Source organism: Aythya fuligula, chromosome 1 (genome assembly GCF_009819795.1).
Source record: "Aythya fuligula isolate bAytFul2 chromosome 1, bAytFul2.pri, whole genome shotgun sequence".
In the NCBI taxonomy this organism is placed as follows: Eukaryota; Metazoa; Chordata; class Aves; order Anseriformes; family Anatidae; genus Aythya; species Aythya fuligula.
In genome coordinates, this window is record NC_045559.1 from 187985935 (window position 1) to 187997965 (window position 12031).

At 42.1% G+C, this 12031-nt stretch overlaps 1 protein-coding gene across 1 annotated transcript in view; it reads left to right on the top strand.

Moving 5' to 3' along the window:
* MICU2 (mitochondrial calcium uptake 2) overlaps positions 1 to 12031 on the top strand; it is a 149963-nt gene that overhangs the window by 99167 nt on the left and 38765 nt on the right. The gene's annotated exons all lie outside the window — the stretch shown is intronic.

Sequence of the window (12031 nt, forward strand, 5' to 3'; positions counted from 1 at the left end):
TCTAATTTAAAGGGAAAAGCAATAATAATGTGGACCATCAACTGAAGCAAATCAACCACTGAAAGGAACTCCTATTACGTATGAGAAGGAAGAAAGAAAGAACAGCTAGAGATTACAAATAATGCCAAAACCTGGGGAGTTCTGGAAATAATGAAGCAGGTCAGCACAGGACCAGTAAAAAACCCAAAACAGTAGGCAGCATCTTCTGTAGGCAAGTTCCCAAACAAGGTAATTAGAATATCCTTATCTTCAGAGCCTTATAAAGGGAAAAGGTTCCTTCTGGAAATTCTGACAGGACAGGATCAGCTTAATTCAGCTCTGAATAGCAATTCCATTTACCACTAGTCATCCTTATAATCTCTAGGAATCTAAAATATCTGAAGTTAAGTGCTACACTGCTGTACCTATGCCAAAAGTCTCTTCCCCTCAAATAGCCCTTTTTTCTTCTTATGCCGATTCACTAATCACTAATGGGAGTTAGTAGCAATTGTTATGATTCTGCTGAAAAAGAAAGTGATGTGTTATGCTAGAAAAGACATCCAGTAATACAGTTCGTTCTTTTAATAAAACAAATTGCAAAATGGATGTTTCTTTTATGTGTGTTTACTCAGCCTTTTCTTTCAATGGATGGTGTCAGGAGACTTTGGGAAGATGAGGAACAGATGGATATCACCAATTGCAAAAGTCAGAATCACAGAATGGTTTGGGTTGGAAAGGACCTTAAAGGTCATCTAGTTCCAACCCCCTGCCATGGGCAGGGACGCCTCCCACTAGACCCCATCCTACCTGGCTTTAAAAACTTCCAGGAATGGGGCATCCACAACTTCTCTGGGCTACCTGGCCCAGGGCCTCACCACACTGAGTAAAAAACTTCCTCCTAAGGTCTAAACTAAACCCACCATTTTTTAGTTTAAAGCCATTCCCCCTTGTCCTGTCACTACACTCCCAGGGGTACTGAGGGCCCACAGTTTCCCTAGTCTTCCTTTTATCACTGATATACCTATGGAAGCCTTTCTTGTTGCCTTTCTGCTCAGACAATGTCTTTGTATCCCTCCCAGGCTGTCTGTCCTTGCTTCCACTCTCTGTAGGCCTCCTTTTTCTCTTTGAGTTTGGCCAGGATCTCCTAGTTCATCCATGCAGGCCTCCTGGCATTTTTGCCCAACTTCCTCTTCACTGGGATGCATCGCTCCCAAGTTTGAAGGAGGTAATCCTTGAGTATTAACAAGCTTTCTTGGGCCCTTTTTCCCTCCAGGGCTTTGTCACGTAGTACTCTACCAAGCAGATTCCTGAAGAGGGCAAAGCCTGCTCTCCCAAAGTCCACAGTAGCGAGCTTGCTCGCTCCTCGCTGCCCTCTGGATCCGAAATGCAAGTATTCTGAGTAAAACTATGTGATATTAGCAAGTGGATCTGAAACAACCTTGTGAACTTCATTTTGTTTTGATTCATCACATTTTAGAAGTTCCACATACCCACATTCAAAAAAGGCAGTCATTAATTTACTAAATGCTTTCAAGATACCTAAAATCTAAATGTGTGAAGAAAGTGATTTCATCCCTTTTTGTCCTGTTGTACAAATGCATTTGTGGTTTCTTCAAGAGAAGTCTGCTGCAAGGCAGAGGTGAAGAGAAGCTAGCCCCAGTCACCCCATACAGGAACTGCAAACCATCTAGTGCATGTTCGGCTGATCCATTCATTCCTAAGCAGAATTTATATTGGTTATAATTTAGAAATTAACTGCAGTATAACTGTACTGTAACTGTACTGAGCACACTCAGACATCTAGTCAATGTCAGTTGCCTGTTCATGAATAAGGCTTATGTTCTGGAAGATAAATATAATAGTGTTCTGAATTTTTGTGGTGTTTACTGTGCTCTAGACAGTAAGACAAAATGTCCTAGACCTTGATCTTAAACACGGAGTTCTCATTAACAAAAATTACCAATGTAGAACTGTTTCCTTTCAATAAAATGTCCAAATTCGCAGTTAAATCCAGTATGTTGTGGTCTCTGATCTTAAGAATTAAAGCAAAAATAGCTCTTGCTCTCTTCACAAGTTGTCAGTGAGATGTAAACCAGGATACAGTCTTAAACGCATAGTAAAGAATGTTGTTGCCTCTGGTATAAGCAAGGGGGTAGGAATCTTAAATCTCCACATGCAACCTACCAGCTATTGCTTTTACTTAGTATTAGAGTAAGTTACACAGGCACCTAAACTGATGGTTTCCTATTGCAAACTCAGTTAGGTGACTGAATTAAATTAGAGAGATGTCTTGTATTCATAGTCCTCGTGGAAACAAAAGTCTTCAAGCATTCATTCATAGAATCACAGAATAGCTGAGGCTGGAAGGGAGCCCTGGAGATTATCCCAGCAGGGTTAATCCAGCAGGGGGAGGTTGCCCAGGACCATGTCAAGTTGGGTTTTGAATATCTCCAGGGATGGAGAATCCATAACCTCTCTGGGCAGCCTGTTCCAGTGCTTGATCACACCCTCACCATAAAAAATAGTTCATTCGTATGCTTAAATAAAATTTCTTATATTTCAATTTCTGTATGTTGCCTCTTGTCCGTACAGTGGACGTGACTTAGTAGTCTATCTCTGTTGTCTTTGCTGCTTGCCATCAGGTATTTATAGATACTAGTATGATCCCCACATACTTTATCTTCTCAAGACTAAGCAATTCCAGCCCTTTCAGTCTCCATGTATGTCAGATGTTTTAGTCCCTTAATCATCTTCCTGGCACTTTACTTGTATGTGCAGGACATCCATGTCTCCTTTGTACTGGGGAGCCCAGCGCTGGACACAGCACTCCAATTCTGTCTCACCAGGACTGAGCAGAGGGGAGGGATCACCACCCGGGATGCTTTTTGACCTTCTGTGGTGCAGTGGCATGTTGCTGGTTCATTATCAACTTCTGGTCCACCAAGATGCCAGGTCCTTTTTGCAAAGCAGCTTTACGGCTACTCAGTCCCAGCCACTATTGCTACCCCGGGTTTAGTCCTCCAAAGGTACAGGACTTGGCATTTCCCTTTGCTGAACTTCATGAGATCCCTCTTGATCCATTTCTTTACCCTATCAAGGTCCATCTGGACAGCAGCAGAACTGTGTCGTCTGTAAACCACTCCTACCAAATTTTCATTTGCAATGCATTTTGCTGGAGAAATGGCTGTACAATTAGCATTAACCACAGGGGAACCTTCCTTCACAGATCCTCCCACAAACTTCTCTGAACCTCCTGAGGCCATCTTTTGCAGTCACCAAAAAGATGCTTTTTGTGCTATGTTCCCTAGAGATTTTTACCTCTGGAAAACAGATAAGAGCAATAAGATGCTGGGAAGGATGCATTTAGTCTTTGAAGGATGTAAGGCAGCCCTGAAGGAGTCAAATTATGTGTGTTTGATGGAAGGACAAGGCAACAGCAGAGTGGAACAGGGTGAGAGATTACCAGCATCATTAGGATAGTGCAGCAATAGAAGTCAGGTATCCTGTTGATGAGATTTCCAGAGTTCCCAATAGCTGTGCAGGTGGACATCAGCCATCCCCCCACCTTTTTTTTTTCTTTTCCGAAGGTCTCACTAAGGATTGCTGGGATATAATGAGCAGAAGTTTTCCAAACTGTGACTTCTAACAAAATTTCATTGTATTTTTCCAATCAGGTGTCATCCCTTGGAACATTTTTAGCAATGATTCTAAGAACTTTTACTGCATATTGCTGTAAAAATAAATAAATTAATCTTTAAAAGAAAAATATTGTTTTAACAAAAAAGAAAGCATTAATGATGGTGTAAATTATTTGATATGGCATAGGGTGAAATGGAAAAAACAGTGAGCTACTATGTAAACTGGATCTACACAGCATTTTATATTTACAGGACTCTTGAGAACACACCCGATTTATGTGAAATGTCAGTGCTCCCAGTTACTTGCTCACTGCAGTAATTTAAATTGGCTTGATGCACTGATCTGTCAGCTATTTACTGCTTGGACACAAGCGCTATAAATGCCCTACATCTGAACAGAGTTATGGTAACAGCACTGCGTTTTTCATGCTGATACCACAAAAAAAAACTTCAAATTTTTCACAAAATGTCTCCAATTTTATTTTTTTAGTTATATTATTACATTTCTTTTTTTTGTTGTTGTTCCAGTAGGAATAAGCAATATCAACATCACCCTCATGTTTTTTGTACTTAGTTGTGTAAGTTTAAGAAAAAGCAAACTCCTTCATAAACATAGCAGTTGAATGTCGCTATCATCTTTTGAACCCCAAACTCCAGTTTAGTATTAATATTATCTTTCAAACATACGACCATGTATTTGTGTGCACATAAACTGGTGAAAAAGCATGAGCAAAAGTCTTCTGGGAGCAACAGGACAAAGTAGGTGGCCCATGTGGTCTTTTCTGGCCTTGTTATCTGTCATTCTTGCATGTCAGGGTGTTTGTTACATATCAGAGCACAGTAAATAAACCACAGTTACTTGATGTAATTTGGTACAGTTTGATCTGATTTGCAGTTCCTGCTTAGGGTATAAATTATGTCCAGGCAAGGAGGTGAAAAAAAGAAGTCCTCTCTAATAAAAGAGGGGATTATTGTCCATAGTAAAGAAATGTAGTTTGGGTCCTTACTGCAACTGAACCACTTACTCTTTACTGACACAGGCCTCTTCTCCTTATTTAAGGATCAGTAAGGTAGCTTTATGCTACTGATAAATCCCTATGCAAAGGACAAATTCTTCACCTGGTACCTCACTTATGTATGCCAGCATGTGAATCCAACTTGTGATAACTAAGTTTTTTTATATTCTTGCATTCTTTAATATTGTTGCCTTTAATAGTACTTACGTTTTGTGACATTTTGCAAAACTCGTGAAAAGTGCACAGTAGGTAAGATCTTCAGATACATACGGAAGAGTACAAATTGTAGAAGTGGTTGAATAAGATACAACAAGGATAGTTGCTACAGTAGTGATGGCAGCTTTACATTGAGCACATAAGCTTAAATCAAGTCATATACAGGAGATTAGAATAAATTTCTGTTGCTGTTAAGTTGTTGACCTTTTCCTTCATTTTGATAGTGGGATGATTGATAGGCACACATTCTCATTTTGAATCCAAATTCATCTCTGTTTACAATTAAGACGCAATTTTCTCACGTTGTGCATGCAGTTAAACTTTAATTGTCATTTCATTGTTGTTGTTCTCACTTGCCTCTTCATTTTTGTTATATATATCTTCTCCCCCCTTAAAGTAGATTGCAGAGCCCTTAGTCCACGGATCCTGACTTCTACCACTGTCTAGTAGAGGAGCAGAATTAAACCTCTAGTGACACGAGGCTATCTTAGTTTATCTTCATCTGTTGTTTGTACCTCAACCTAGCACGTGCTCCAGCACTGCTATACTTGAAAAAGTAGTCTTTGTTAGCCATAGAAGACGACAACATGAAGCACGGCAATGCTACAGAAATCATCTCCTCTTCACTGCACAGCAGGAACAAAGTTCATGAATTCAAAGTCTTCTTGAAGGCTTAGTCTAGCTTATGCTGTTCTGGAGATTGGCGGGAGTCATTCTCCACCCTTCTGGTCTCTGAAACATACATTATGGGTACAGCTCCTTCCAGGTAATTGTCTTTTACGATAATTTATTGCTCCAGTTATGCAGCCCATTCCACCTCTTGTACCGTAATCCACTTTCCCCTTTGCACCTGATAAAATTCTTAATATACCACTTGCAAAAGTATTCATCTACTCTGTTCATATATATAAAAGTGAATGTCAGGCCAGAGCGAGTGGTTGTAGGATCTCTTTAAAGTTATGGAAGGAAGCAGGTAAGTCCAAGGCCCATAGTAGACACCTCTCTCAATGTGGAATAAATTGCTCTTTCGTTGTGTCTGTTCTCTCCCCTGACTATAAAGGGAGCCTGGAGTCATCAGTCGGGATGAGGTTTGTAGACAGAGATAATATCTTTTATTAGACCAGCTGCTGTAAGCTGGAAAAATTAGACAAGCTTTTGGGCACATGAGCTCTCCTTCAGACCTGAAATAGGAGCAGCAGGTTTTTGAGCTAATTATACACCCTTTTCTACATATGTTTGTAGACCATTGTAGTTATAGCAAAGCACCATAGAGACCACTAACTCAGATTTAGGCGTCTAATTTTTAGATATCTAAGTGAAGCCAGAGCAACCAAGCATGGGGCACTGAATTGGGAGTTTGGAGCCCTGCATTTCACACAAGAAAAGTTTTCCTTCAGGATGCTGCCTCCTATCCTGACCTCAGGACCAGCACAGCAGGCTGGCAGCCTCTCCTCCAGGGAGCTGCTCATCTGCCAGAGATCTGCATGCTCTGCTTGGCTCCTTGCTCTTCATGTGTGAAATAAGACCTGTGAAGTCTTATCTCACATCTCTCGCTCCTGCCGTGGCTGAGAGCTGCCGTTGCTTGCAGACATGGAGAGCTGTCGAATTGCAGTTCCAGTTAGCCCTTCCCAGCCTGGATTGCTGCTACACTTTCTGGTTGTATTGGAAGAAATCCCCTTCTGTATGCTATATAACACTGCAAGGATTAGCAGTGCACGTGTGATGGTAAGCCTGGCTGTTTGAGCATATTCTCAAACTTTTCCTGTCTGCATCCTGGGTATGTTATTAGGATAGAGAGCAGACCTGGGAGCAAGTCACCTTCCCTGGATAATACCTATGGAAAAGTGGCTCCCTTGTTCTTGCTGCCATTCCCAAAGGCTGCTGCTACAGCCCCAGAGAGGACAGAGGTGCTCGCGTGCTCGGTGGTGAGCATCACAAGCTGAGGTTTTAGCCCAATGCCATGGGTTATTCTGGTTAACATTGGTAACTACATGCCACTGTCCCTTTAACGGGTTTTGGAAAGTGGCATATCTGAAATGTTCGGTCTCTTTTGGTTTCCTAAAAGGCTGTGTCATCCTTTGATGTTTCCTCCCTGCATCAGCTTCCCACCCCTCTTACCCCAGGCTGCCTGACTCACAGAGACGTCCTCCTGCACCGGCCGGGGCTGATGCAACTGCTCCTCTGAGATGGACACTTGCCAGCGCTGGCCCCCACCCAGGACCGTGTATTTCTCATTTCCTTGGAGGGATGATTGCTCTAAATAAAGAAGGACAGATGCAAAGCTTGTTTGGTAAAGCATATCAGAAGCTGCTGTTATTGTAAATTGCCTTTTCCACTGGGCATACTTAGATTTTAATTCAGGTGGTTCAATTCACTAATTCGTGTGATTGAACTGACTTCTGTCAATTATGTTTCAATGGAGCAATGCCCTAATTCAGTAAAAGCTTTCTAGCTGAAGCGGTTTCTTAATTCATTTAAATAGTGCTCTCATTTATTATTCAGATACTGGTGTGCCGGTAGCTATAGGAATCTGACCGCTTGGTTTGTCATGCCTTCAAAAGACTTTTTTTTTTTTTTTTTTTTTTTTGTCTATTCTTGATTTATCTCTGTCACCAATATTTCAAAAGGAGACTTTAAAGAAGTAATTACTGGCTTGAGTTGTGCCCTTTACATTATTGGTTTCATTAACAGTAAGGTCTTTAAAAATGCATGGAAGAGATTGTCTTTGCTTTTAAGAGCTGAGCATGTAAAGAAGCAAGGTAAACAAAGAACTTGCTGAGATAAGTTACCTGTCCAGTATCATATAAAAATATTAATAATAAAAAGAGCCGGGAATTCAGTACAAGCTACTGAATTTCAATGATCTTATATTTTAGGCTAATTCAAAAATAAATAACCAGGTGTCCCGGAGAAAATCAGTGTCCATGACTCTTATCTAACCTAGCTCACTGGGGTCCAGGGGTTGAACTTGCAGAGTTTGGTTTGTGTGGAAGTTGGCAGTGGGCTAAAAGGGAACAAAACAAAGCCTTGTTCCCAATGGCAGGCAAGGCTGCAGGATGGGCTCTTCTGCAAAGGCCGCAGCATGCGTTGCACACAGCATTTCTGATTAAGGCCCTGATCCTCAGAGCCTGCAGATTAAAACTCTGCTGAATTCCCATCCTATCTAAAAGGTCCATTTCATCCATCATTTTGCAGAACAAAAGTTTTATTAAATTGTGACACACAGAACACTGTTGTCGTCTTACTTTATCTGGGAAAAACAAGTAATTTCTTAGGTCCCTAGTATGACTTTGAACTTGTCAAACTTCAGCAAGGATAGCAATGATTGCTATCTAAAATTTAAAAGCTGTGAAGACATTTTTTTTTTACTTGGTTATCACTGTGTCTATCTAAAGTAGAGCTGAAGAGAGATCGTGGGCAAACCTTCTCAGTGACATTGCTGATAAGAGGGACAGGAACCTATTGTTCCCTTAAGGAAAGATCCCTATTTTGTCCTGTTCCAATTTGAGGTTAAGTCTGTGGAGGAAGATTTCTTTTAAAATTAATGATGATTTCCATATTAGCAAAATAGAGCAATACTGAGACATGTAAAATTCTACTTTCTCTGCTATCATTGATGATAGTAATTTTTCTGCTTTTGCTTTGGCATTTGGTTGTTGTTGTTGTAATTGTGGATCTTAGTGATTTTGTTCATTCTTTGGCTCTGCACATCTTTTGTCAGATCTGAGCCCTTCCTGAGCCATGCGGGTGTAAATGGCTGTTACAGAGTGCAAGTGGGTACTTGTTTAATTCATCCCCTTCCTAACGCTAATCCTAACATTGATGTCGGGCTCATTCTACATCTCAGTGTAAAAAATTGATAGCTGATGGAAACCCTTCTATTGTAAGGAATGTATGTGACAAAATACTCAGGCTTGCCGAGGGCAAATTAAAGCTGAAGTAGCTGCTTTTGGCAGTGTTTTCTTAATTACAGTTGTCAGCTAACTTTCTTGGCGAACAGCACAGAATTTGTCTGCTTGCAGGTAGACTCAGCATTCATTCAGCTTAAAAAGCTAGAATGGCTTTTTTTGTCTATGCAAGGTGTGTCAGTACCTCGTGGTTGTTCCATGGATCCACTGTAGATAGTGAAAGCCAAATGATGGCATCTGTAAAATAGGTAGAGACCCTTGAAAATGCTCAGTGTACCTCAAGCCAGAATTCCATCACAGTCTTGGCAGACATACAGGAAAGAAAAAAGAAAAAAAAAAAAAAAGTCTTTCTTCCCATTCATTCCTGTTCAAAACAATAAAAATTTCAAGTTTCTTTTTCTGATATCAAAGTAAGACTGTTTCTACTATAATAAAGTTTTCTCATATGTCATTAATTTTCCTATTAGCAAAAATATATAAAGGTAAAAGAATAAAACTATAGAAAAGTGCATCATGTGGTTCTTTTACTTATTACGTTAAATTGTTCCTACAAATAATATCCTTGCCTGTATTCCTCAGAGAAAGACTTAGAGCCTTGTATATTTGTGGCCATTTGTCAGGAGTAGCAGCACTGAGATCTAGCTGATAAAGAGGAAGAGGCATTTTTTTAGTGTCTGAACTGGTTAAGAAAACTGTTCCTACATTTGCAGTGTATTTCTTGCAAAGAAGAATTAGGGAATAAGGGCTTAAATTATGTTGTTCATCAGAGGGCTGCATGTGTGATGTGTGAGTCAAGAAATTGAAAGAATAAGCACCAAGAGTAGAATTAGTATTCAAGGAATATTACAAGTGGCTCAATAAAAGTAGGTAACATTTCCAAGTGAAAGCTGAGATTTGAACCTTCTCAGATGATTTTATGTGGTGACACTACCAATAACTGGACTTAATTCTTAGAAAATATGCAAGTAGTTACTGGAGGAAATTAATTCTACAGTTTACATTCTATTATTATTATAAGATTGTGTTCTAATACTTTACACAAACTTCAATATGAAAAATAACACTAGTGCCCCAAATGTCAGGTGTGGGTTGTTGGGTGTTTCTTTAAAAAAAAAAAAAATGCTGGTGTGCCAGCACACATGCTTACTGACATCTGAATGCTATTTTCATTCCCCTACTTTATAAGAACTTTTTATTTTGAAGCCCATCCTCCTCCTCCTCTTCTTCATCATCATCATCATCATCATCCTCCACTTCTTCTTTCTCCTCCTTCTCCTCCTCCTTCTCCTCTGCCACTCAGCAAAGGCTTCGTCTCCTCTGTTGGTCCTCTCCCTTGTGCCAAGATTCCCCAGTCAGTATTCCCCAGTCAGTGGTAGCATGAGCACCTCTGTACCGTTGCTGTTACCATCTTTTCACCTCTGAAACAGGTTGGTTGGCATGTTAAGATCTTAACCTTCCCCTGGAGGGTGGCCGTAGCTGAATGCAAGAGGGGAGGTGTTGACAGCAGCCACAGGTCTGTGCATGAGCTCTCAGTAATTGCATTTGTGACTCTGCTGGCTGGAGAAAAGAAGATCTGCATGTCTACAACAGATTATCCTCTCCTTTTGTAATTTTTATCAAGTTAGTGTTATTGTCACTAAAATCCCCTAAAACTGAGTAACTGAGGTGTTACTCAGCACGGTGAAGAGAAGCACAAACTTAACCAGTCCTCACGAACTTGGCCAACTAGTGTCTAAGCTGCAGCTCCCAGCGCTTTCTTGCATCAATTATCCATGCCTTTGCCGTTCCAGCCTGCAGAGTTCAGCTCGTCTCCTTCGTCATCCTCCTGGAAGCTGGCAAACAGCTACCGCCTGCTACAGTACTGCAGTGGTGGTCGTCCTCCTGGAGCTGGTGCTCCTTGGGCCACCAGGAGAATGGAAGGAGCAGAGCTGCTGCAAACCAAGTAAGGGTGCGTGGCTGGCTTCAAAACAAATACAAGGAGCATTTTCGGTGAAAATCATTGCAGGGTGGTTTTCCCTTTCTTCCTGTCAGAGCGTGTTGTTCGTGGACACGCAGCCTGACTCATTCCCTCTTAGAAGGCGTCTTGCCTGGTGGGTTCTCCCGAGATGAAAGGGCTGCCACAGTGTGATTTAATTCCTCGTTGAAATGCGGCATACAGAGGAGGCAACATTTCAAGGCTGAGATCTGAATCACAGTACTTGCTAAACAGCCATTCATTAAGATGCTCTGCAGTGGTGTTACACTGCTCAGGACTCAGCCCTGCTGCGTATAGGGATTTTTACTTGCTCTCCCAAACTGTTGGTAGTCTTCTTTTATCTCAAACAAGGCAGAGCAGTGGATTTTGTGTTTCCTTTGGCCTAGAAGGTATCTGTGCACATGGCTTTATATATGTGCGTGTGCAAATACATGTACACGGGCTGCACAAAAATGTATTCATACACAGTGACAGGTGGTGCTGGCAGCACCTGTTGCTGGGGTCACTCAACACTCCACTTATAAAACCCTAATTTTAGTTGCTTATAACTTTTGTCAAACTCAAACATTTGGGTTGAAACGTTATGTGCCAGGTGCTTGCCTTAGGCTGATTTGGGGGCTGGGGGGAGGAATTTTTCAGCAAAAATGTTACTGCCAGCTCAGGGAGCAGAGACCAAGGCACTGGCTTGCCCATGCTGAAAAGCAGACTGGTGCTGGCTGAGGTGTTCCAGCAGCTCCCTAGGTTGGAAGCCAAAAGGTGCCAGTGGGGTCCCCCTGCAGCCGGGCACGTCTTTTGCCACCGTTACAGAAATGTGCAGTTTTGGTGAGAACGCATCTCGTTTTGGCTAAGCTATGCGAAAGCACTTGGCAGAAGGTTGTTGACTGCTGCCCACCAGGCTGCCCCTGTCGCATGCCATTCCCAACCAGCAGCGCTGTGCTGGGGGCCCTGTGGATGAGAGATGCCCGTGAAGCAGCCCTGGAGCCCAAGCACGGTGGCTGTACCCGGCGGCATCAGTCCTGAGAGCAGATGCAAGGAGCTCTGCCTGTGTTTGCACTGCATCAGTGAGGAGGAGAGAGAGGCTGGCTGGAGTCCAGGAGAGCTGGAGGTGAAGGAAAGGAGCCATGAGAGGGGCACGAGTGAAGGACACGGGGCTTCAAGCTCTGTTTGAGGAGAAATGCTGAGGAGACAGGGCGGTGTGATAGGGCGGGTGGCCGGAGAAGTGACGGAGCGCAGCGCCTGCCGGTCCGTGGCTGCAGGGTTTCCGAGACAGCTGAGAAGTCCCACTGATAAAACACATCA